Here is a 21,410-nt window from a genome sequence, read left to right on the forward strand (position 1 = left end):
ATGTTATATATGTATAATATAACTAATATAAACATCAGTTATAATAAACACTACATTTCATTATAACTGAACCCAGATGACTCATAGTCATACACTGCAGCGGGAATCTATTTAGGTGTTAATTCTCAATATGTCTGGAACCATTTGGGTTATTAAATGTGTCCTTTAACTCATACATACTCAGTGTTAAGGGTTGAACTGTGTTTATAATTTGATGTCCTAACCCCCAGTGCCTCAGAATGTGACATTATTTGAAAATAGGACTGTTGCAGATATCATTAGTCAAGATGAGATCACGCTGGAGGAGGGTGGACACCAAATCCAATTAAGTCCAGTGTCCTTGTTAAAAGGGGATAGTTGGACATAGGCACAGGGGAAGAACACCACGTGAAGATGAAGACAGAGATCAGGATAATGCAGCAGAAGCCAAAAAACACCAAAGATTGCCAGCGAACCACCTAAGAGAAAGGCCTGGAATAGATTCTCCTTCACAGCCCTAAGAAGGAACCAATGCTACTAACACCTTGATCTCACACTTCTAGCCTCTAGAACTGTGAGATGAGAAACGTCTGTTGTTTAAGCTGAACGACAGGTCCTTAAGGTTCTCCTCCGCTTCACTAAATTTTAAACAGGTTTCTTCCTGACTACAGGCCCCTGAGCTTCCTTATCTTAGCACATTTATTTTATAAAACTGGCAATTAGGAATTCCTTCCCTACCCCTTTGAGATGTAAATCTTCTCCCTTCTTCTTGCCACTTTCACAAGCCAGGAGTATCTTTCTCAAGGACCTGGGAGCCACCCTTCTGAATTGTAAGCGCCAAGAATAAAGATAGGTTCTAACATCCCCAGCCTCTTTTGGGGAGCAGGGGCCAGACTTTAGAAAGCGCCAACTGGCAAACACTGATGACCAAATCACATTCACCAACTTACCCTCTACTGTCTTCTAGTACTTTTCCACTAGCTACTCTGGTGTGGAAAACTCTTCTGCTTTTTGTTTCAACGGAGTTGAGTTCAATCCCTCATCCTTATTGTGACAGTCCTGAATAAAGTCCTACTTGCCTATTTAACTGTCTCTTAAATTTTCATTGAAGCAACCACCCAGTTTGTGGTACATCAGCTCTCGCAAACTAATACACTAAGTACTGCTATTGAATGTCTGGTAAATGAAGAAGCCATAGCAAATCTAAATCTAGCAAATGCTAGATTTAGAGTGAACTCAGCATGAGCAGAAATCCTATCTCTAGAATTTTATAGCTAATCCCCTTTAACTATAGTTTACACATATTTAAGAAACAGCTTTGGCAGCTATGAATAGTGTAAAAAGATCATCAACTACAATGTTATATGGAGACATAAAAAAGTTATGTAAAGAATTTGGGGCAGAGTTCAGCATCTATTTCTAATCTCAAAAACTGTATGTATATGCATATACATGTTTATAAATTTTTATACACGTGTGTATATAACTATATATGCATATGCATATATACATTTCAGTCATTATTAAATATACATGTTCCAAGCTTTTGTGTAGATTTGGCCATGATTAATATAGTGTAAATTATATGTAAAAGCACTGCTTAATGATAATATGATTTTTAATTTTCTCTATGGGTGGATATTAATATATCCTTGAAACTTCACCTGCATGTAACTCTTCAGAGAATCCCTATCACAGACAGAATGAAGTCAATGAATACAAATTCCTCCTCAGATACTTTTACAGCATCAAATCTCACTGATCCTAAGCATTCTCTGATACTACGTAATTATCTGTCATTTTATTTTCCACAACGTACTTTTCAGGTCACCCTTCTTTTACTTATGCTGCCCCCTGTCAGGGAAGCCCTTACCACTTTTCCTCACCTGCTACTCTTACTCATTTCTTTAGTCAACTCAGGCACCATCTCTTCTACCAAGTCCTCCCTGAAAGTAGAGGTTGGAACAATTGTCTTAATCGCTGTGCCCTGGGGTACTCTTTTGTCTTTCTTTATTTTTTTTAATCACTTTCCACATTATATTCAAATGATCAGGTTACATACCTATAGTCCCTCAAAGAATTGTAAAATCCTTGATGGCACTGTCTAGCACTGATATTTAATAAATGCTCAATAAATGTCTGTGGAAACAAACAGAACAATCAACTCCTGTTTTTCCTAGGAAATGTATAGGTGAATATTTTTATTCACTTACAATACTATCAATCATTGTTATTAAAGTTATATCCAAATCAATATTACCTACAAGATTTTAATACCCATCACTTGGAAACTTGTAATTTAATGATCAGTAACCAAACTACTGTTCTTATAAGAAGTGACTATTTTCTTCCCCTACAACCTTATAACGTTGTGAGAATACTCAAAACATTTCAGTTTATTTTCCAAAGTTCTGCTTTTCCATTCCTCCCAGGATTGCTGAAACTTTCAAACTGGTTGCAACTGCCACTATGTGTTTCAGGGTGAAAATAAACCATTCTGTTTGTGGAAGAAAACAGAATGAGGAAAAAAATATAAAATCCTGTATATTATGCCATTCAAATCTTAGATATGTGACATGATGTCATATAGCCACAGTCTGATATACTAATACCAGTTGTCAAAGGCTGTGTTGAACCCTGCTCACCCTTCTAACCTCTCACCCTGTGCAGCAGGACCACGGTGTAATGCATTAATTAGCATCATACACTAATTAAATTACTAAGGCTGAGATTTTCTTCTGGAGAAATGTTCCCAGGTAAATTGATGTTGCCAAATATATCCTCTGACTTTCTAACCAAGACACCACTCCCTCATATCAGGATAACTGGAACTGCTTCTTAATGCTCGTCTTTGCCTTCTCGTTTCCACTCCTATAATCCATTCTCCACACAGCAGTCAGTGTGAGATTTTACCACACACATCAGATTGCTCTTTCCTCTCTTAAAAACCCTCCGGCTGCATTCCATTGCCTTGAAATAAATCCACACTTCTTCCCACAGCTAGAAGAGAGAACAGAGAAGACCCCTGCTTCCTTCTCCCACCTCACCTCCTAGCCCTCTGCCCCTCACACACCAAACTGCAGTCTATGAACCTCTTTCTGATACTCACATACACCTAGGTTATTTCCTTTCTGTGGCCTTTGCATGTGTTGTGGTTTCCTCCTTCTAGAAAACCTGATACTAAATCTCCTCATGACTGTCTCCTCCTCATTATTCAAAATTCTAATCAGGGTGGGTGACTCCCAGTCTATAGCACATCTATGGTCACTGTTTATCCCGTTGACCGGGTTCCCAGTGAATGCAGGCAGTTGGACTTTAGAGATGGATCAAGAGTTCAGCTGCAACACTACCCCGCTGTGAAAAAAAAAGAAAAAGAAAACGGGAATGTTTGTGTTTTAGAGCTTCTACTTCATCCCTTTGTTGGGTACGGTGGGCATTCATAGTAAGGGTAAAATTAGGCAATGAATTTCACCGGGTCAATAATAAAAGATAAGAAAATAAAAGGGGAATGTGAGTGTACGTTTTCCACTAAAGGTGAATGGTATCTTAAGTTGGTAGTCTTCAGCTACACACAATTACATGTATAAGTATGAATTAGAAACACAGTACAAACAGGCAGCGCTAATGACAGTTTTAAGGCCATTAGACATTAGGTAATAAAAACTCCTTCATCTGTTGATTATCATTTACATATACTCTTACTACAGCTACATCCTTAAAACTAAATAAAAATAAACAAAGAATAAATATTAAGGGAGAAGGGTTGATTCATATAATATATAGTACATATTATATATATTATATAATACATACTGGTATGTATGCACACATATATACACATAGAGAGACATATATGCGTGCATATATATATATTGCAATCCAACAAGCTGGAGAGGTACATGTTCATTACACTTTTCAATTACAGCTACTAAAGTGGCATATGGGTGACAATTCAGCAGAGAACAGACAATTGCCTTGCTTTCTAGATCTGTAACTCAGAATATATATTAACTATCTTTAGATTAATGTCTATAATAAGGAGGATGGACATTCAACAGCAGCTCTGACCAGATGATAATCTAATTGACATAAAGAATGTAGAGGAGGCATGCATCAAGGGAAAAATGCCCAACACTCTGAGATGTACAACGATAGACCAAGTGGCCTTGGGATGCACTGGACCAGGAAAAGCAGGTTGACCTCTGATGCAAATATGATAGAGACAACTGAAGCCCTAGTATGTAATGGGATTAAATACATTTACTTTAAAAGGCATTAAAGACATTTACTTTTCCAACTCTGAAATTCTGAGATCCAGAGTTGAAAACCAAAATTGCTTCTAAAGGATGTATCTTCTGGTATAAAAATAAAAGAATCTCTGTAAGGCAAATACTACTCTTTACTAATTAAAACTCTCCAAGATTATCCTTAAGATGTGTGTTTCTCACATATACATATATGTTTATGTATGTGTATGTATCTGTTTATGTGTGCATGAGTATTTGGTATATTTAAAATTATTCTAAATATTTTACCTTGATAGGACTATTGACTATTTTTAAACTATAATGATTTGCAGGTGGCAGCCTTATTTATCTTCTGTGTTATAATACGTATTGTAGGAAATATGAAAGCTTAGTTTAGGTTGAAATAAAATATCAGGCCATCATTAAATTATCACATCAATAGATTTTACTGAAGTGGAAACAAAGCATATACTTATATTTGTTTTGTTAAATTGGTAAATAGATAGCCTGCGAAATTTAATCCATTTTTTAATTTACAGTTATTCGTATTCCTAAGTGGGTATCTATTTTTCCAGAGGAAATCATTTTTAATATAGCTTGTGGAAAATTTAAGACCCTGTTCATATCCTGTTTAATGTGTGCACTTCCATCTCTCCATAAAGAGAATAAAATTCTAATGGTTTTATTATCACATGAATTTAAAAATCCAGAAAGCATTTGACATAAAGGTAAAAGAGAGAGAAAAAGATTGGAAATATGACAGCTGTACAGCTGTAATAAGTTCTCCTTTCTCAGAAAACCTGGGATTTATTATACAAGGTCATGTCTGGAAGAAAAGATTAAATATTGCAGCACCATTAAAGTCTACAATAACTGCTCTCTTCCACTTTTATTTAAAGCCTCCATGATGGACATATTTTATTAGCTAGCTCCATGCCCTTAGCTTTGTCATAGCAATTGCTAAATTAATTTACAAACTTCAGTCGACTTGTGTTTTTATAGGTGTCTCCCTGAATATCTTTCATAAGCAATACTAGAATTCCCCCCAGACAGAGCACTGCTGTTCAAACTTTAATTCTTCCCTTGTTAAACAGTTGTGTTCTTTTGATTGTACCAAAGGGCTAAAGGGTAAGTAAGCTTCCTTTCATACGTGCTATTTTGTCAACAACTGCTTCAGGAAGTTGTCAAATTGCAACGTGAATGGGATGGAACACTTACCTTCTATTGTGACACAAGCCATTATAATTCACTGTACTCTATAATACTTACGTTATAATGTATTCATTGGCAAATTATTTAGACTCTAGGTAGGACAACAGTGATTCAGAGCAAACTGAAGATAGTTTGGTGTTTTACAAAGAAATGTTTATAAAAGAAATGTGATTTCTGAATAAATCTAATAATTTTAGAAGAATATTTATCAGGGGAAGTCTGAAAAATTGGGTAGGTACAATAAGATACTTTTACTTTCTTACTAATATCATTTACTATGCCAAACCAATTTTCTCTTAAAATAATCCAGTTTCTTAAATCATTTATTCTGCTTCAGATGAAACCTGATTTCTTTGAGATCTACGACAGGAGTATTTTTCTGAACAGAAGGAGGTGAATGAAGGAGAGTGGTTCAGATCTAATGAGAGAACTTTAACGTCAAAACAGGTTCTTCTGACGGGGAAGGAAAACTCTCCCCAATATGACCATGTGATTTTCCTTGCTGATTTTCCTTGTTGATTCCAAGGAGGCAAAAATGGACTTCAGTCCTTCATTTAGACACAAAACCACCACAACAACTCAAACAAACCTGGTCTCATAAAACTATTTACACGATGCCTTTTCCCCCGTTATAAGTTAGATCACATATTTCTTAGGCTCATGTTTCTCGGGCTCTGGTGGAAGATTTTCTATATAGTCCTGAAAATCAGATTTGCGGTTTGGTATATTCATTTCTTGCTTTTAAGATTTCTTAAAACATAAATTTAGTGAATACTGAAAAAGCTATTTCACATATACTATTTTCTCAACAAGCCTATGTGTAACTCAGTCCTCAAAAATCCTACGTATAAATAATAGATAAATTGGGCGGCGGCTCGGGGGACCGGGGCCTTTTGTTTGCAGCGGCGGCGGGGGCCCCCTCCCCGCTTCCCCTGCTCGCTCGGTCTGGGCCGCCCCTCGCGGGGGTAGGGGGGCCGCCCCCTGGGCCAGGCCTCATCTCAGGTGCCCCCGCCCCGCCCGGCCCCAGGGGAGGACCCGAGGCTGCCTCTGGCCGCTTGGGCCGACGCCATGAAGATCAAGGATGCCAAGAAACCCTCTTTCCCGTGGTTTGGCATGGACATCGGGGGAACTCTGGTAAAGCTCTCATATTTTGAACCTATCGATAACACAGCAGAGGAAGAACAAGAAGAAGTTGAGAGCTTAAAAAGTATCTGAAAATATCTGACTTCTAATGTAGCCTGTGGATCCACTGGTATTCGGGATGCACGCCTTGAACTAAAAGATTTAACACTTTTTGGCCGGAGAGGGAACCTGCACTTTATCAGATTTCCAACCCAGGACCTGCCTGCTTTTATCCAAAGGGGAAGAGCGAAAAACTTCTCAACACTACACACAGCGCTACGTGCTACAGGAGGTGGTGCTGACAAGTTTGAAAACGGTTTTCGCACAGTTGGAAACCTCCACCTGCACAAACTGGATGAACCTGACTGCCTTGTAAAGGGCTTGCTGTACATAGATTCTGTCAGTTTCAATGGACAAGCAGAGTGCTATTATTTTGCTAATGCCTCAGAACCTGAGAGATGCCGAAAGATGCCTTTTCAACCTGGCTGATCCCTAACCACTGCTGGTAGTGATCATTGGTTCCGGGGTCAGTATTTTAGCAGTCCATTCCAAAGACAACTATAAACGAGTAACTGGGACAAGCCTTGGAGGGGGTACCTTTCTGGGTTTATGTAGTTTATTGACTGGCTGTGAAAGTTTTGAAGAGGCTCTTGAAATGGCATCCAAAGGTGAGAGCACCCAAGCTGACAAGCTGGTCTGTGATATTTACGGAGGAGATTTTGAGAGATTTGGTCTGTCTGGCTGGGCTGTATCATCTAGTTTTGGGAATATGATTTATAAGAAGAAGCGAGAATCTGTTGGTAAAGAAGATCTAGCAAGAGCTACGTTAGTTACTATCACCAACAACATTGGTTCTGTGGCACGAATGTGTGCTGTTAATGAGAAAATAAAGAGTTGTCTTTGTTGGAACTTTACGTATCAATTCTCTCTCGATGAAACTTTTGGCATATGTCCTGGATTACTGGTCAAAAGGTCAACTGAAAGCACTGTTTCTAGACCATGAGGGATTTCTGGAGCAGTTGGTGCACTTCTTGGGCTGCCAAATTTCAGCTAAAGCATCGGGTTTCTCTCTGTTAATAAATGTCATTCGAGAGGAACTGAAAACCAGAGGTGTAATTACTGCATTATTTGTCACTGGGAATCAAAGGATAAAAGAGTAGCACTATTCCTCTTGATTTTTAAGTGTCAGAATGGTAAGCTGCTATATGTTGCCATATTAAAAAGAGAGCTCCAGTAATGTAAAGTATTTCTAAGTGAAATGCTTTCCCTTCTGTATATAGCCAGTGTTAAATCCTTAAATGCAATACAGCCTCTGATGATTGAACTTCCTCTGAAAAAGATCTTCTATTTATTGTATTTTATGTAGCCAACATTGCAGTACTGTATGTTCAAACATGAATCTTAAAGTCTCAGAAATGTTTAGCTCGTGAAAATAACAGATTCTGAATATTTGTTACAAGTCTTCTATGTGTGTTTTGGTTACTAGTAAGTGGACAGTAACATACCCTGTATCGAAACTTACTGAAATGGCAATCAAAGATGATCATTTTTATGTGATTTTAGAAATGTTAAAGCAATATTAATTATTCATTACTGTTGTTTTCCAAACATATCTTCTCCCAAAAAGCATGTTTATGTGATCCTTCCTCAGAAGTATAACCTTTTCCGATGCCGTAATTTAACTGAAATGCTATTGTTAAACATTAGCCTGAATTTTAAAACGAATCCTAGAAAATGCACATAATTGGTGATACTGCATTCTTTGTATTTTGAGTTTATCAGACAGTACATTTTAAAATGTTTTTTAATGGGAGGCTTACTTATTTGAAAGTCCGTTCAGTAAGGTCCCAGGACTATTTGAATGGAGTATGGTTTATGTGTATTGGTAGGGATCTGTGCTCTTCTTTCTACACCACATTTATCTTAGGTCCAAAGTTAGCCATTTCTGTTTAATTAGGTGTGAACCATCAAAGCTAAAGACTGTCTTCTACTATGAACAGCAAGAAAATCATTTATGCTAAACAGATGTTATGGAAATTTAAAAGACAAGTTGTCTGAAACTGTGGGAATCTGAGGCAGTATTGCAGAATTATAAAGGGATCAATGTTTTGTACATTCTGGTAATAAAAGCACTATAGTTCCAAAAAAAAATAATAATAATAAATAAATAAATAAATTGAAGCTCATAGATATTAAGCCACATAGCAAGGTAGTATACTGTATAAGCAGCAAAACCAGAATCAACACCGAACCTGGCTAATTCAAGACTTCACATTTTACTCAAAATACCATAAACTTTCTGTTAAGCTTCTGTATAAGAATCACCATACAGAAGCATGATATGATTTTCACCTTTATTTAGGTCTTATTAGTTTTTGTATGACTTCTTATGCTATCAGCTAGGCCAGCTAACCATGATTCAATCGATGAACTTTAGGCAATGAATTAGGGAAAAAAACTCCTAGTTTAATGCTTATATTGGAAATTCATTATATAAGAAAATCCAACACAACAGAACATTGTATTCACCAAGATATGCAGCTACATTCTCAGAGTGCCTACTTTAGTACTTTTAAATAGTCAAGTACCTTGGGAAAAAAAGAAAACTATGTAAGAACTGCATATATATCCTCTATGTTCTATAGTAAGAGATATATAAAACTTAACTATACAAAGATTCTGTAATTTGAAATCTAGGTATAGATATAAAAATAGAAATAACTACATTATGAATTGCAATAAAACCCACAAATGATGCCTAAATCCTACAGAAATTTAGAAGGTAGAGGATTCCCTTCTATCTGAATTTATCTGAGAAGGTACTGAAAGTGTATCTTAGAAACAATACGTTATTTTTAGCAAAAATAAGCAGGATTGTGGAGATAGGAAGGCCTTATACTCATTCGATAAAATCCAAATTTCTGGATAACAGAATTCTATATTAAAAATATTTTTTAAAGTAAATGTAGTGTTGGAGTAGTTGCCTAAAATGAGTTGGCTTAGTATATTAATCCAAGGATGCTGGATTTTAGGTTTATTTTTAGTGTTTGCTAAAAATAGCTTTACTTTGGGAATATTATTCTTAGAGATATATGTTGTATGACTTGGGGAAAAAAACACAAAACTGATGATTGGAGGATATAACACTAAGAATAAAATGAGCTTAAACCATATTGGTAATGGTGGGAACAGGTATAAAGAAAGCACTGTTATTAGTTGGTGTCTCTCTCCTACTTACACAGAATAATATTGGAAAAGGAACCTAAAAAACAGTAGGGAAATTGGTCTCCTAGTATTATTGAGGTTCCCATCAAGAAATAAATCACACTCAAAATTAGAGAATTTGAGAACTGATTTACAAAGGAACTTGAGATAGGCAGAAAAATGCACCCCCCCCCAAGATCTCCATGTCCCAATCCTTAGAACCAGTGAATACGTTACCTTAAATGGCCAAAAGTACTTTGCAGATGTGATTAAATCAAGGATTATGAAACGGGGAAATTATTTTGGAGTGTCCAGATGGAGTAAATGTAATTACACAAGTCTTTATAAGTGAAAAAGGGAGACAGGAGGGTCAGAGATGAGATGTGATGAGAGAAGCACATGTCAAAGTAATAGGGAGCCAAGGGCCAAGGAGTGCGGGTAGCCTCTAGAAGCTGGAAAAGAAAAGAAAAGAGACTTTCCCCTAAAACATCTGGTAGGAAAGCAGCCTTCCGACTCCCGGATTTTAGGACTTCTGACCTCGACCTCTAGAACTTTAAAATAAAAACTTGTATTGTTTAAATCACTAAGTTTGTGGTGTTTTGTAAAGCAGCAATAGGGAATGATTAAAGGATTCTATATAAGGGGTGTGTAAGGGGAACTCCAAAGGCTAAGGAGGCAACAACCCAGAGTCGGAAAGACAAGAGAAGAGTGAAATTACCAGAACCCAAAGGTACTGAGTGGCACAGTGTCAGCCAGCTTGTAAAAGAGTAGTGAACCTCTCTTGAAGGGTCAAACTACCTAAAGGTGAATTTGCAAGTTGGGAGCTAGGGGTATAAATGTACTACCAATGTCACTCTCCTTCTGTATTTGATCTCCTACGAGGGCTCCCTGTGGGATGACTCAAACTGGAACCAAGAAGGCAGGGGAACCTGCTGAATGGTATGAACTGCTGGGACTGAACACATGGTAGAGAAGAACGAAAAGATGCCTGGCACATCTCCCTCTGGCACTTCTGCACGCCCCCACCCCCATGTGTAGTTACTAGTGATAGGTCCGCAAGTAAAGAATTCATCACTTCTAACTGCTCAAGCATGTATCGTCCAAAAACACATTTTCTGACTTTGCTCTTGAATCCTTTTCATTATTATTAGAAAAGGAAAGAAGCTATTGAGAACCTAAGAAAATATATTCTTGGAAATTTTCTAAATAGAGTGAAGGAACTGAAATAATAGCAATAAGACAGTATTACAAATAAAATAAATAAATAACATTTGGGGACTTCCCTGGTGGTCCAGTGGGTAAGACTGCGCTCCCAATGCAGGGACCCTGGGTTCAATCCCCAGTCAGGGAACTAGATCCCACATGCATGCCTCAACTAAGAGTTCACATGCTGCAACTAAGATGCCCATGCACTGCAACTAAACATGCTGCAACAAAGATCCCGAGTGCCACAACTAAGACTCAGCGCAGCCAAAATAAATCATAAAATAAATAAATATAAAAAAGATAAGTAACATTCGTTGTGAGCTAAGATCTCCTAGGAATTGTGCTAGGCACTGTATACAACCTGTATTTATGCCTCTAAATTAACCTGTGATTTAGATAATGTCCCATTTTACAGTGTTTTCAAAAGAGATTCAAATATTTATGTACCTTGTCCCAAATCACAGAGAGCACATGGAACAGGGGGAACACAAAGCCCATTTGGCCTATTCCTCTCCTTGAAGTACGAGTTTATTTTCTACTTCATGAACTTGAGCTTTATATACACTCAATGGGTCTATTATACAAAGTTGCTTTAAATATTTGGTACTTAAGTTTCCTTTTAATCATCTGATATGTTAGCAATGTGTCAAGTGAACTGAACTACAGTGAAGGATGTAGGATTTCAAGGACACTTATTTTGCTTGCCAATGAACATAATTCATCTATCTGAATGCTTATAGACACAGTTTGGAAGAAGGATAAGGCATTTGATATGTTCCTCTGCCATAATTAACACTCTTTTGCATCATTCCAGAATGTAACTGATTCTAATATGTTAATTAATTGTAATCAAGTAAAACAACTTTCACTGTTAGAAAATTTATTTTTAATATACAGCTAATACTATATGTACCACTTAACTCTCTTTGCTTTAATTTTCCAAGTATTTTGTAAAAGTATCTAAGTTGGAATAAAAATTTGGACACTAACAAAAAAGTTAATAGGAGATGTGCAGAAAAATGGCATTTATTTGAAATAAATATTGTATGAAGTGAATCATATGAATTGCTTTAGTAATGAAACTGTGAAGAAATAAATAATATTCATATAGCAAGTAAGATTATGATAATAGTCAAACGATGACTGAACATCCTCTTCAAAATACCTATAATCTTTTACTGATATTTGCTTGTTGAGGGTGTAAGAGTGGTAAATGCATGGACATGAATAAGTGTTTAAGACAAATTAATTTAAATATATTAAAACCAAAAAAGTTCATTTGTAAATGAATTTATCCCATTCAAGTGCAAAAGCATATCATGTTGATTATTATTTCCACACTCTGGAGGAAGAGGCAGTTTTAGGTATATATATATGGACTGAAATACAAGAGAGGCATTTTTAGCTATTATTTTTCTTCCATGACTTATGAATAATCAATAGGAAACCAACAATCTGAGTTCGGTCAATATGAACTTTTATTTTGAAGTATACTGGAGTATTCCAGATACTAATGCGTATAGCAGTAACTAATTTTAATCAGACATTTTATGGAAGTGGTGATAAAAAAAAAGGAGTAGATAATTTAAAAAATCTCAGTGTGAAGTACTACTTTAAATAGAACACTGCATAAACAGTAAAGTCAGGAGCTTTTCTGAGTCTAAGGGCAAAAGCAGCAAAATAGAACACCGTATACAGTGTAGTGTTTGTAACTGTAACCGATATGAAATACATACAAGAGCCATATACATGGAGTTATATTTTAAAATTTTCTGCAAAGACTCTTTTGCCTCAAGCCATTAAGTGGAGACCTGTATCAATATATTCTTGCAAGGTGGAAGTAATTCTACCGTAAGCACAAAGGAACAAATATACTTAAATAAATCCTCAATAATATTGGAGCGGAAGGCTGTGTAAAGTATTGCCCTGGTTCAGTTGCAAAAGGAAAACATTTATCATAATATGTCATCGTGAAGCCTAGGTAAAATTGTGGCATGGTGTGAAAAGCTGTGTCGGCCAAACTACACCCATTTTTATAATTTATATCTATGATCAAGATACCAATGTCTAGTAGTCCTCAAAAGTTCTGATTAGTTCCTTTCCTCCAATACACCTTGGTGAAAGGCTGCAGGTTCTTTGAGGAAGGCAAGGAGAAAGATTAACAGTACAAATTTATGGCAGAGTAGCAGGGTCCTTCCTCAAAAGGACCTCTAGGTCAGTAAACTGGCTCAAATCTGAGAGTTGATTAAGGAATCTTGACTGTTTGACTGTTCTTGTGATTCAGGGTGAGACTTTTATTTGACCTAGAAATTTTCCTTACACAGATCAAGTAAGAGTTTAATAGGCTTCTTATCTATTTCACCTCTACGAACACCATGATTGACTAGGTAATAGGTCTATGTGAGTCAGACTATTCTGCTCTTTGCTTTGACTCTGCTGTCATTAACTATGCCCACCTTGTCTTTAGCAGTTGAGTGCTGCCACTTGGCTCCTGTCACCCTGAGATGCAATTACTCCCATTGCATTTCATCTTCCCAATTTGGTGACTCCAGTTCCCACTGTAAAGCCTGGACTACAGAAAAGAGAGAGAGCTGAGCTCTTGAAGGATGATGGGGCTCCCCTCACAAATTTATTTCTCATAGTATTGGAGGAAGTTTTATTTGTGTGTCTCTCCCAGTGTGGATGAGTAAATCTTAAATGACAAATCCACTCTACCATTCCAATCTCCCTAAGCTTTGGAATCCCTCCCTCTACAAAGCAAGGCAGGTCTGGCATTTCCAACTCGCTAACTCTGAGCCACCTTTTGGTCCTGTTTCAGCCAACCAACCAAAAAACTGAGCCCTTTTTACCTCCCTGAGCTCCATCAATAACACAGAATCTTTGCTTAGTGAGCCCATCAATAAATTTGGCCTAACCCAGTTTTATATTCCTTCCATCATTATCCCACATCCTTAAAGCCATCTTCACACAAGCTCCCTGGATTTTTTTCTGTATAAACTAGGAAACTCAAGAAGTTCTTTAGGAGTGCAGAACACCTTCTGGATCACACTTTGTACCTCACCAACTTGAGTCTAGTTATAGGCCTAGAAGGAAAAAAGGGTGGTAGGGTGGGTGCTGAGGACATCAGCATTGTCTTACATGGCAATGGCCTCAAAGCTAGGGGCCATTATAGTTTCCTTAGTTAATGTAGGGTTAACCCCCTCAGAAGGGGTGGAGAGGCCACTTCCAGCAGAAGTCAAAGCTGCTTCCAGTGTCAAAAAAGACTTAGCAAAATCAGGGGAGCTCAATGTCACCAGCTTGATCAAGGTCTTCCCACGTGTACACATTCCACCTTTCAAGAACCCATTCCTTATAACAGACACCCTGAGAAGCTGCAAGTTCAACATGTATTGTATATCAACCAGTTGTAGGATGAGTGTGATTTTCAGCCACCTCAGTCCTACAGCTACAAGAAATTAAGGGTCTCCTTCAGGGAATACACAGACGCCTTCAGGACTTTTAATATAGCACTTAAATTGAGAATTTGAATCCCTGAGCTCATCCTTTTCTTGTTCAGTGACATTAGGAGCAACCTGACCATCTCATTACTTGTATGTTTACCAAAATATTCCAAAGTATCACACACAATCACCCATTGCTTCTTATAAATGTTTGATTAAGAGTATCCAATAGTGATAGTTGCCCTATCTCTATTGCCACACCATAGGCTATCATCAGTTCTTTCTTTTCTACTGGAAACAGAGTCATTAGCATCTTTAAATCTATTCAGATTACAGAGCTAACTGCAGAAACCTTCTTACTCAGGGGAAGGTCAGCCTTTTTTTACTGTATTCAGGTCTTTAATTGATTGGAGTAAACGTTTATCTCATCCCAAAACACTCTCAGAGAATTACTCAGAATAATGTTTGATCAAATATCTGGGCATTCCATGGACCAGTCAAGTTGGCATATAAAATTAACTATCACAGACAATATGTATTAGCAATTTCTACTAAATAATATGAGAAAACTATTTATATATATATATATATATATATATATATATATATATATGTTAGATTTCTACTGCTATGTAACAAACAAATCTAGTGGCTTAGATCAACCCACTTAATTATCTCATAATTTCCTTGATCAGGAATCTATGCATCTCTAAGCTGGATGACCTGCTCAGGGTATTTCAAGGTTGCAATCAAGGTGCTGACTGGGCTAGATTTTTGAGAGGCTCTGGGTAAGGTCAACTTCAAAGCTCATTCCAGTTGTTGGCAATCTATAGATTTAACACAATCCCTATCAAAATATCCATGACGTTTTTCACAGAACTAAAATAATCCCCATTTATTTGGAACCACAAAAGACCCAGAATTGCAAAAGCAATACTGAGAAAAAAGAACACAGTTGGAGGTATAACCTTCCAGACTTCAGACTATACTACAAAGCCACAGTAACCAAAACAAGGTGGTACTGACACAAAGACAGACACACAGATCAATGGAACAGGATACTGAGCCCAGAAATAAACCCACACACCTATGGTCAATTAATCTACAGCAAAGGAGGCAAGAATATACAATAGAGAAAAGACAGTCTCTTTAACAAGTGGTGCTGGGAAAGCTGGACAGCCACATGTAAAACAATGAAAGACATAAATGTAAGACATGAAACCATAAAACTCCTAGAAGAGAACATAGGCGAAACACTCCTGACATAAATTGCCGCAGTATTTTCTTGGATCACTCTCCCAAGGCAAAATAAATAAAATCAAAAATAAACAAATGGGACCCAATCAAACTTAAAAGCTTTTGCACAGCAAAGGAAACCATCAACAAAATGAAAAGACAACTTACAGAATGGGAGAAAAAAATTGCAAAGAATTCAATGGACAGGGGTAATATCCAAAATATAAAAACAGCTCATACAATTCAATATCCAAAAAAAAAACCCAATCAAAAAATGGGCAGAAAATTTAAATAGACATTTTTCCAAAGAAGATATATAGATAGCTAATAAACACATGAAAAGATGCTCAACATCACTAATTATTAGAGAACAGCATCCATCCACTTCTACAAATATATATTTCATGTTTACCATTGTTTTAGTATTTTCTCCTATTTACCATAATGTTGAATTTTATTCACTTGCTTGACTTACTGTTATCTGTCTCCTCCAGTAGAACAAAAGCATTAAGAATGCAGATTTTGTTTGTTTTGGTCACTGGTCTTTCCTAAAGATTGGGAACAGCTCAGAAGAGGTACTGGATAAATACTTGCTATATTCAGTCTTTTGTCCTTTACTCTGTTAATATGGTAAATTACTTGATTAGCAAATTTAGCATTAAACCATGCTAGCACTCTTAGAACAAGCCCTACATATGATTTAGTTTTTAATATACATTTAGATTTTTATGCTAATATATTACTTTAAAAATATGGATATATAGACCTAAATAGGGATTTTTCCAAAGAAGACATACAGATGGCCAACAGGCACATGAAAAGATGTTCAACATCACTAATTATTAGAGAAATGCAAATCAAAATCACAATGAGGTATTATCTCACACCAGTCAGAATGGCTATCATCAAAAAATCTACAATTAATAAATGATGGAGAGGATGTGAAGAAAAGGGAACCCTGGTAAACTACTGGTGGGGATACAAATTGGTGCAGCCACTATGGAAAGCAGTATGGAGGTTCCTTAAAAAAACTAAAAACAGAGCTACCATATGATCCAGCAATCCCACTCCTGGACATATATCCAGAAAAAAATGGAAAGTCTAATTCAAAAAGATACATGCATGCCAATGTTCACAGCAGCACTATTTACAACAGCCAAGACACAGAAACAACCCAAGTGCCCATGAACAGACGACTGGCTTAAGAAGATGTGATACATATATACAATGGAATATTGCTCGGCATAAAAACAGAATGAAATGCTGCCATTTGCAGCAACATGGATGGAACTTGATAAATGTTGTGCTTAGTGAAATAAATCAGAAAAAGGCAAATACTATATGATATCACTTATATAAGAAATCTAAAAAATAATACAAGTGGATGTACACACAAAACAGAAACAGACTCACAGGCATAGAAAATAAACTCGTGGTTATCAGAGAGGAGAGGGAGTGGGGAAGGAACAAATTAGGATAGTGGGATTAACAGATACAAACTACTATACATAAAATAGATAAGCAACAAGATTTACTGTACAGCACAAGGAATTATACCCAATATCTTGTAATAACCTATAATGGAATATAATCCACAAAAAACTCAATCACTACACTGTACACTTTAAACAAACACAATATTGTAAATCAACTATTCTTCAACAAGAAAAATAAGAATTTGACCTTTTTTTCTGGATATGACTGGTTGACCATTAGAGATCTAACTTTGATTACGGATTTTTAATTTTTTTTTTAATTCTCACTTATTATTAAAGTATAATCTACCTCATAAAGGACTCATATATCATAGGGCACTGCTCAGTGAATTATTACAAAGTGAACACATTTCTGAAACCAGCCTTGGATTTAAAAACAAAAGTCTCATAACCAACATCCCAGAAAGCCAACTCATTCCATTCCACCACCCAATCATTCTCTCCTGCCTCAAAGTAAATGCAATCCTGATTTTTGTAAATATGTTGCAAATTACATTGTAAATATGTAAATATGTTTTGCCTATTTGAATTGTGAAAATGAAGTCATACCACATCTATTCTTTTATTTCTGGCTTCTTCCTCTCAACATTTGTTTTGCAATTACACCATGTTATAACTGTAATTAATTTATTATCCACGCTTAAGAATATCCATTTGATGAATCATTTATTTATGTATTTCACTCTACACTTGAAACCATTTACCATTTGGGTGTATTAAAGACAATTTAACTACAAACATACTTATACATATCTCTTGTTGCACACATGAACTTGCTTTTGAGGGGTGAAAACACTTCCAAGACAAGGGTGGCAGCTTTCTTAGTATTCTTACCTTCCAGAATTAAATAGTCACATACTCAACTTTCAAGATTCACATCCATGAGAATAAGGCAGGTTGTACTGGCTGTGTGGGTCTGGATAGCAAGGTTCAGGCAACGAGGCAACCCATTTTGCCCAAGATCTTAAAATATCTATTAGTAGATATTTTTATTTTTCTTTCAAACCCCTGTGACAGACACGGCAATCATGTGAATCAGGGAAGTCAGACACAGAAAGTAACTGATGGAAAGCAACAATGATTCTACCTTTTATAAAACTTAATAAAAGGTATGTATGCATTTAAAAATGTATGCATTTTTAAATATTTCTTTAAAAATATACCATGTAGATATAGAAACAGGTAAACATTCAGGAAAACTTTTAGGATTAGGATATATTAAGGAAAATATTTCATTTTAATTCAAAAAATGGAGGGAGTTTGCTTAATTTGGGGGTACATCACAATCCCACCTCCCAAATATGCAACTAAATTATGTAAATTTTCACTTCCTATTGCTAAAAATGAACATAATGCATGGAAGGTAATCTTGAAAATTTTAAGATACATTTTCCTTTTCCCATGAAAAATAGTATTTGATATAGTTCACTGATTTGTGTTTCAGAAACGAGTGCTATTTTAATTAATTATATGTAATTGTAATTATACATAATTTGAATTATACTCTACATTATGTAATTATACATAATTTTAATTATACATTTGTCATAAAATCTAAGAAGTTGGAGATAAAATATCTACTAGGTCAAATTCAATGTAATGAGTCTCATTTACAGATGGGTAAGGTTTATGAACTGAAGCTACCCAAGAGATTCCTTTCCCTAAGCTTATTGGTATCTCTGGTGTTGACAATCGGGACGGAAACCTATAGAACGTTGCTGCGGAATTGTGACTTCCAACACCCTTGACTTATACTAGAACTGACCCTGACTAGGGTGGAAGCTTGCTTTTCTTCAGTCCTGAACCAACGATACAGCTATTAGAATACTACGGTGCAGATAAAGAGGTCAAAATTGATGCTGCCCTCAGAACCATTAAAATGGTATATACTCTACATGGTGGGTTTTGACATCTAGATCATTTGGGCAGGCACTTTTAACTTGAAAATAAACTGAATATAAAGTTAAAGCTTTCCACAAGCAGTATTAACTTACACAATCAGCACTTTCTTAGAAATTCACCTCAGCATTGACTGACCTTAGCAATATGTTTGCAGTATTTTCACATGACTGAATCGTTCCTTTGCACTATTGCTAAATTAGGAATAACCGCAAATTTCCTTTCAGTGGTAGGCAAGGTGAGCAAGCTTCTGCCTCTGCCTCTCTCTCCCTTCATCATGATGAGTGTATATATGTGTGTGCATACCTGCACATGCACTGGCTTATATAATGTATATAGTATATGTGTGCATATACATGCATTATGGAGGAGAAGCCGCTTTTCTTTTCTATGGATCTTTTTAAGATATCTACTAATCCATCCATCCATCCATCCAGAATTACAATCACCATCCACCAGTGATTGAAGTAGACTGCTGACACATAATCTTTCAACTAGAAAGAACAGAGAGGTGTCCTGCTGACAGTGTGTGCAGTGATATCAAGACAACTCCTTCTTAATCAGGAAAGTCAAATTACATATCTTCTGTTATCAACAGACCAACTCCTAATGGAAATATGCTGCCAGTAGAATGTGTTCTATTTGGGAGTGTGGCAAGGTGCAGCAGAAAAAGAATGAGCTTTGAAACCATAAGGACATCTCTAACATTGAATAAGTTATATAATCAATTTGATGCATCTTTTCTTCATCCATTCATTAGGGCTGGTTGTACTTTCCCTTGTAAAGCTCAGGTGAGAGTTTTAAGTCTCCTTCTAGAATGTTTAGCACAAGGCAATTGCTCTGTGTTTTCTTCCAGGTGTCTAGTCACCATATTCTGTTCAAACTGGGCCTACATGTTCTGTCACGGACTGAGCCATGCCTCTGGTTACCTTGCTGCACTCTGAATACCTGGACCCTGCTCAGGGCATCTACATGTATATGTATCCTTAGCAGCCATTAGCATCTGGTTGTATCTACTGTGTGTCAGGCAACTATGTACTAAAGATTCACATAGGAAAAGTCATGCCTTGGATATGCTTCTATTTTAATGGAAAATTTAGTTCTAAGCCTAAACTGAGAGATCACTGCGACCATGATTATGTCTCATGCAGGGAAATAAAGTAATACAAATGCAAGTCCCACATCACTGGAGATGTTACTTCCTTTTCCAAGATGATGGCTCCTGTTCCACAGGATCTCTGTGAAGCTGGAATGAAGCCCACAGAGTAATGCCTCACAAAGAGTACACTCTAAGTGGTTTGAACAAGGAAAGGATTTTTATTTTAAATCCCAGATTAAGGCTCTGTCAAAAAACTTAAGTAAAATTAATAAAATAGCATCTTTGAAACAGGCACTAAACCAGATAATCTGATCTAACTTGCCTCTTTTCTGAGCCTCTAATCTAAAGCCCTTTTGACTTTTGCCCACCAGCACTGTTATGTGCGTAATTTATAAAACAGGAGGTTATGAGATCTCAGAGTTGCCTCTTCTTGTGTAATTTTATATACTGGCTAGCATGCTTTCAATGTCACAACGCAATAATGTTATGTCACAGAGTGTATACAGTGCCTGTTCTATATTAACTGCCTAATAAATATCAACTGTGGATAATACTCAAGTAGTAGGATGAGATATTGGAAATTAATTATGGTTGTAGTGTATTGTTCTACACTGACTGCAATCTGAATCCAAAAAGCAGCTTTATCCTCTTCCTTTTATCTGAGTTTCTTAAAATTCAGTCCACAATCTCTGCTTTCTGTATACACTTGGATGACTGTCTTAATCACATTCTTGGCTTCAAGGATGCGAATTCAAAGCCTGTCTCATTCATACTGTATTGCTAGTGGTCTATATAAAAATCACTAATGTGTTAATTAATCCATATATTTTCGACCCATTTCCTAGATTCCACTCCCAAAATTCCACTGCCTGCTAGGATATTTTCCCTTGGATATCCCATAGGTATCCTGAACTCATTTTGTCCAAAATATAAATCATCAGTTTCTTCACTTGAACCTAATATGTTTCCCATCTTATTGAATAACACTGTCACTCATTCTGTTGCTCAAGGCAATTTCTTGGGAATCATTCTATATATTTCTCTCTCCTTCTCTAACGTAAGTCTCCCGTCTCTGATTCTCTCCAATTCAGCTGAGACTGTCTTGTGACCATAATATCTCTAGTGCAAATTATGATAATGTCATGCTGCTGGTCTTCAGCCCTCCAGTCTGTTCACTGTCCTGTCAATGCCCTACAATTTTGTCAAGGCCTTTTTATGAAACACAAATCTGATTCTGCCACTGCCCTATTTGCTTCTTTCCCCATTCCCT

The 21,410-nt window shown here is 36.5% G+C and overlaps 1 pseudogene; it reads left to right on the forward strand.

The window, feature by feature from the left end:
* The first annotated feature begins 6,506 nt into the window (after positions 1–6,506).
* LOC114888257 lies at positions 6,507–7,614 on the forward strand (annotated as a pseudogene).
* The last annotated feature ends 13,796 nt before the right edge of the window (positions 7,615–21,410 follow it).

The sequence above is a fragment of the Monodon monoceros genome, unplaced genomic scaffold (genome assembly GCF_005190385.1).
Source record: "Monodon monoceros isolate NGI ecotype Baffin Bay Population unplaced genomic scaffold, NGI_Narwhal_1 Super_Scaffold_8, whole genome shotgun sequence".
In the NCBI taxonomy this organism is placed as follows: Eukaryota; Metazoa; Chordata; class Mammalia; order Artiodactyla; family Monodontidae; genus Monodon; species Monodon monoceros.